Raw genomic sequence first — 7,393 nt, forward strand, 5'->3', positions numbered from 1 at the left:
GGAAGTTTAGTTCTACTTGAAACTGTATTTTCTTTTTTGGACCTGATGATGAGTATCACCCAGAACACTGCACGATCAGGTACACCAAATGCAGTGTATCTAGATAATCTATTATACGAAGATAAGACGAGAAGTCTAACGATTCAGGTGGCAGTCTAGGAATAGTAACATCAATTTAATTGAATATTTAATGTCAACATTACCAGAAATTAAAATTAAGCCACTACACTACAAGATGGACTTTTTTTCATTTAGGCCAATCTTTCAAATTAATTAGAGGATGATTTCTACATGAGGCGAATTTATCTCCTGGATTCTGGTTTTATTTCACATACTCGGAGACAGACTATAGTAATTATAATCATAATATACAAAATCAAGCGTTATCAATATAACACAAATTGAAAAAAAAAAATAGCCCAGTTAAATATTAGAGTAAAAATATTTTTTAATAACTAAACTCCCTCATTACACATTTAAAATTGACAATGATGCATGACACTTTTAAATGACAATTGAATACTACTTAACTTACTGCATTAATTGTTAAATTTATTTTATTCATATGATTCATATATTTTTTTATTACTTTAATAGAGAGATCAAATACATTCTTTATTATATATTTGATTACAAACAAAACTTATGCTAAAGGATATGTATATATTATTTCTTAATATTCATTGAATTTACATTATAATATTTTCATTGGTTTTCTAGAAATAAATTAATGTAAGATTAAACTAGTAAAATAAATAATGTTCTTTTAAAATTCCTCAGTCATTGTTTAATATAATTTTTTAACTTGCGATTCATGGTCGATGCAAAATATCTTTAAAATTCAAGGGCTGACAGATCAGTGACGAAAATTGTAATAATATAATTTTAGTCACCATACACTTATTCCAGTTCTATTTTTACTGGCCAACTCAACTTTTCGCATTTAACACAATAATTGAGCTTCAACACATTGATGGAATTATTATGTTTTTCAGATAAAAAAAAAAAATGTATTTCAATATTGTTGTTTTTAACATTTAAACATTAGCCTGTATGAATTTAAATGTAGACAAATAATTTATTCCAATGTGATTTCTAAGATAACAAAAATAATTAAAGCAAGCTCATGTCTTTACATATCTGAAATATAACAAAGATTATGATAGCGAGGCATCTGTTTTGACAGACGGACGGTTTACTACAGGTAATGTTAAACACTATTGCCACAAATCCTTTCTTAAGAAAAAACTATTGAGCTGATTTTGATGTTTGCTGATTACTCAAAGTTTTAGTTAAAAGTAAATTATTTGAGGTTTGAATGGTTTGAGTTTCCTAATTGGCAACATTGTTTTATAAAAACCAAACATACTTAACACAACAGGATATTGAATGTGTAAATGTATTTGTAAATAATTATGTCAGAAAATAAGAATCAAGTTGCGTTAAAGTGGTGTTTAGAGCATCAGACATTTGATCTATAAATGCAGAAACAAGATAGCAACATAGAATAGTAATGTAAAAATGAATTATTTTATTAATTATTTTATTATTTTTTTATTATTATTTCACTTTTGATAATTCATCGATTTGTTACTTAATACATATTTTAAAATCTAGCTTTGCATTTTTCCTTTAAACACAAGTATGTTTTAGCAAGCATTTTAAAAATAAAATAAATATTCCTATTAGGCCTGTCGATTATTATACTCAATTTCCTTTAATTAATAAAAATAGAATATTTAAAAACTGTATAGTTTTGAATTATTATGCTTTCAGTGTAAAATCGTATTGCTAAGATATTATGCATTGTATATTGTATTTATATTGAGAAATAGACAACCATTGTACTTTTAACATTATGCGTAACATATTATAACTACATACTTATTACACAGAGAGGTCAGGGATATTGACAAGCAATTTACATATATTTATCTAAGAGAGCAATAACTTCATTGTGTAAATTCAAAACATATGTCTATTTCTATCTCAACTTATCAACGTGGATTCTGTTATTCCTGTTGAAGACAGAAACTCAACTACTAAATTGTGATATGTGATTATATAGCTACATATGTACATAGAAATAAACATATTTTTTTTATAGTATAATCTTAGATCACTCAAGATGAGAATTATTAACTACACTATTTAAATTTTATATTCTAGAAGAAAAAAAGATTGTCGTAAGAGATTGGCTAGTGTAAATTCCTTAATAAAATAAATAATTTCACATAAAATTAAATTGAGGCTTCTAAGTATAAATAACTTTCTATATTTACATATATGTATATTGAATTATGCTACACACAAACTCATGAATTTTAAAAAACTAATGTTTCAAATAAGGGCGATATTGTTTATTGTGCATCATGGCCAATTATGGTACTAAATAAAATGAACCCGATGAAAATAAATATCCAGTTAAAATAAAGGGTGGTCCAACCATAATAAACGATGTTAATTGTAAGTAAAACAAAAAGTTTTCAGAGAATTATCTTAATTTTTTAAATTTTGATAGAATGATCTATGACAGTTATGTGTGAAACAAAATATCGGCCAAATGCTCGCCTTGGCTTCGGTGGCATACCTCTATCTGTTGGTCCATATTTTCAATGACGCTGAGGCATAATTGAGGTTCAATGTCGTAAATATGCGGAATTATCTCATCCTTTAGCTCTTGAATTGTTCTTGGCTTATTGACGTACACTTGTTTTTGATTGTTGAAAAGCCGATGCATCAACAAAAAGTGACTGTTTGGTGTGGTTTATGGGCTGGCGGCGTCATCGGGCTGTACTTCTTCGAAAATAAGGTCGGCCAAGCAGTTACCGTGAATGGTGTTCGCTATCGCGAAATGATAACGGACTCTTTGTGGCCAGAAATTGAGGATATGGAGCTGGACGATATGTAGTTCCAACAGGACGGTGCCACTTGTCACACAGCCAATGAAACAATCGATCTTTTCCGCGAGAAATTCAATGGCCGTGTTATCTCACGTCATGGCGATGTCAATTGGCCGCCACGATCACGTGACTTGATACTGTTGGACTTCTTTCTTTGGGGATGTTTAAAAAAAAAAGTGTACGTCAATAAGAACAATTCAAGAGCCAAAGGATGAGAGAATTCGGCACATTAACGAAATTGAAACTCAATTATCCCTTAGCGTCATTGAAAATTTGGACCGTCGGATAGAGGTACGCCACCGAAGCCGTGGTGAGCATTTGACCGATATTTTGTTTCACACATAATTGTCATAGATTTTTCTATCATAACAAAAAAAAATTAAGATAATTCTCTGAAAACTTTTTATTTTATTTGCAATTAACATAGTGCGTTATGGTTGGGCCACCCTTTATATTATTATGGAGTGGGATGCTGTTAATAATTATAACTATGTGATTTTAAAAGCGACTACACAAACCTTGCTATTCTTTGAAATGTGCCTTGATAACAATGCATGTAAATTGGCTTTAACACATTGTTTGCGGGAACCGAGAAAACACGTCTTTTGCAAAGCTTCAAACATTGAAGTACGGATTAGTTGTGGTTTGTTTGAAACGTGTAATATAAGATATTCAGTGAAGTAGAAATCATGCGCTACCTATTGCTGTACTGGGTACTACCTATATGCCTAATAATTCATAGAATTAGGGCCTTATCATAAAAACCGTAATCTTAAAAATAGCGGTAAATTTAACAATTGAAATACAGTCAAACTTGCTTATAATGAGGACAATGGGACCAACTGAATTTGCTTGTCATAAGCATTACTCGTTATATCGGAGACAGGTTTTTTTAAAGTCTAATCACCATTGCATATTGTCAATAATGAAACAAATAAATATGGACTTATAATTCATACAGATAATCAAAAAAGTAAAACTATTAAGGAAAATTATAATAAGTGCTTACAATTTCAAACATGCTAGTTTCTACATTTCCATTTTTTAATCACCCACTCGTAATGTTTATTATGCATTGACCACAGAACGTTGAAAAAAACTGAAAAATGTTCTAAAAACCCCTGAAACAATTCATAAACTACAAAAGAAGTAATAAATTATTGTAATGTGGTGACGAGCACCGATTACATGAAATTTCAACCATATGCTTGATACTTTTTTAATGTTGTCGACCAAAACTACCAGTTAAGCACTTGGACACTTACAAAGTGTCATAAACGTAATCCGATCCGGATACCCAGCGGCATTGGTCCTAAGTTAGCCGACATTTGGATTTTACTACTTAGGTTCTTATTTTAAGAATTATGTTTTTAAACGATTGAAGAATTTTTGCTCAAATTTTGACAATATTTTTGTTCAGTATTTCCGAGAAATATCTCGTTATAAAAGTGAATGAATGGAGAAAACCATAAATTAAAATGTCAACTAATGTTTCCTCATTACATCCGAGATCTCGCTATTTCCGCGATCGTTATAACCAAGTTCGACTGTATGTATAAGAGGTACCTGCAAAATAGACATTTTGTTTTTTATCTTTCGGTACATTTTTTCCCAGCGTAAATAATTTGGGATATATTGTATGGCCTTGTCTTACACCTTCATTTCTTAAGTATTCGCAGAATATGAATACTGTTAATACGTACTCTATTTTCCTTTCTTCATATATTATGCTGTATAAATTTATTTTTTTAACAAAATATCTAATTATCAGTTTATATTATTCATAATTCATCACAGTGTTTGAACCGCTACCTTAAATAAATTTGTTACATTGTTTTTATAATAAAGTGATATTTGATATTCTAAAAAATCTTCAAGACAAGATCTTCCAGGATGACTCTACTGATATGAAAAAACATAATTTGGAAAAGATTGAAGGCACTGCATAGTTAAAAGAAGAATATATTAAGGAAATGGTGAATGTGCACCGTCCGCAAAAAACATAACTAAACTCGCTATAAGTGAATTCTGTGATGTACCATTACACAAAGAAACATGTTTCCAACTATATAATACACTGATTAGACTATAAGTGTTTATTGTTTTGTATTTTACAAAATACTTTTTTTTTCATAATAATAAAATTTAATCTTAAATATCGTAACTGCTTAAAAAAAAAAAAAATTGCATCATAATTATGATAAATAAAGAAATTAATATGCGAGATTCTGAAAATTTTATTTAAAAATAAGCAACAGTCCAAAAGATATGATTATTTTTTATGTGAAACATAACTTCTGATACGAGTGTGAAAAAATATTCCCGCTTTTTGAAGTGTATTATCTGCAAAATACCCGCTAACAATGTGTTCATTGTAAAAATAATAAAAAAACAAATTAAATAAATTTTAAATTAAATCCTCTAGGAATCCTTTAACTGTACGAATTGGATACTTATGTATATACAGCTTCCAACGACACTGTAAATAAAATTGTTTTTTTAATTAAATAGTAATTGTGAAGGATTCCATTTCTATATAAAATATGTTTAGCCCGTGAAGTTTAATGTGATTTATTTATGGTAATAAAATAATTATCCGTAGTACGAGGGTATTGATATGCTCCTTCCATATGGACGGAAAAAATGCTTTTGCAACTTATTTTTTGACATAGTCCTCCTGGACTTGTTTGCACTTCTTTCAACGATGCTCCAATTTTATATAGCTTTCTGGTAGAGCATTTGTCCGACCACTGCCAACTACACAGCGCATGACTTTATTGTCATCCAAAAATTTATTTCCACGCAAATGTTCCTTGGTTTGGGAATAGTTGGTGGTCGGGGCTTGATCAGATGAATATGAATATAATATAACCAATTTAAACCCAGCTTCTTAAATAGCAGCCATTGACACTGACTATTCATGAGTGACTTGCAACAATAAATGTTCTACCAGGAGGCTATAGAAATGGAGCATCGCTGGAAGAAGTGCATACAAGTCTAGGGACTATGTCGAAAAATAAAGTACAAAACTTTTTAATAGATTGAGTTTTTCTACTGACATTTCTTGGTGGAACTGCATTTTAATTATAATAATAAAAAATATGTATATACATAGTTTTATTCCGCTTTTATTTATAATTTTTACCAGTGACCGGGTTTTCGTCGCGACCGACATCGTCAGACTAGTGATCGATGTCGGTTACGACGAAACCCGGTCACTGGTAAAAATTATAAATAAAAGTGGAATAAAACTACATATATATGTGTATTTTATTTTAAAACTTTTTCTCATGCACTTAAAAATAGGTCAGGGGTGGAGCATATCAATCAACCCTTGTATATTGGACATAAAATAAAAGAAAATTATTAAAAGAGTTACAGAGTTACCTTTTTCTTGGCAATTATAGGTTACATAATATGATCTCATTTTTTCATGACGAACTAAAACACGAGTCAAAAAATATTCGGTCAAAACTGTTTTACCATATTTTTTATTTAAATTTATTTCAACCGAGGGAGAAAACATTTTTGAGAAGGGGATCTCCTTCTCTCTCTCTGTTGAAATACATTTAAATAAGAGTAACATAGGGAGGAAATCTAGCCAGTCTGCAAGCATTTGGACATACTCAAACATTGCAGCATTATCACAATTCATAATAAACTTTGATTAAAACAAAAAAATGTTTATGTTTAGGATTCTGAAGCCTTTTGAACCATCAAATTGGTTAATATATATTTTTTTGTTTTATTCTGCCAAAATAAGGGTTAAGAATAAATTATTTGGGACCTTTTACGTATTGATTTATTTGAAGAAAATAACAATATTCTTAAGAAATTTGCTAATAAATTAGAAGTTGAGATGTAAATTGTTAAAAAAGTCAAGATGATTTTATAGTCATCAAGTACTAAATTTTAGCTGGATTCCCTAATTAAAAACCTTTAAAATATATTGCAGAATAATAAGCATTAAAAAAAAAATAACAGCGCAGTTTAAAATATATATTATGAAAAGACCCAATCATTCCCCAATCTTCATTAACTAAAGAATAAGGGTGTCTTGCTAAAGAACAAGGTATGACAAAACGACATATTGTTTGTATTCATGTCGATGTTTCCACTACTCTTTACTGTGAATAATAATATGCCAAAATATAAAAATCGTTACTTGCATCTTCAGGAATCAAACTTAATTAAGTCTTATAATTACGTATTCAATAAACATTAACCAAAATATGAATGTTTCACTATTCAGTAACAATCATAATGAACTGGATTAAAGCAAATTCATGCACTAACTAATTTGTAATTTCATATACATTATTTATACATACAGTAAAACTTCCTTTTTACGTTCCTCGATTTTACTTTCTCCTGCTTTTTACACCGAAATGTTCAGGACCCATTTTTCTTCAAACATTCTCATACAGATATTCCCCCAATTAACGTTTTTTACATTTTTCATCACCCCGGTTTTACGCTTAAAAATTTTC

The sequence above is a fragment of the Micrasema longulum genome, unplaced genomic scaffold, assembly GCF_059751315.1.
Source record: "Micrasema longulum isolate JH-2025_06_02 unplaced genomic scaffold, ASM5975131v1 h1tg000435l, whole genome shotgun sequence".
NCBI classification, from domain to species: domain Eukaryota; kingdom Metazoa; phylum Arthropoda; class Insecta; order Trichoptera; family Brachycentridae; genus Micrasema; species Micrasema longulum.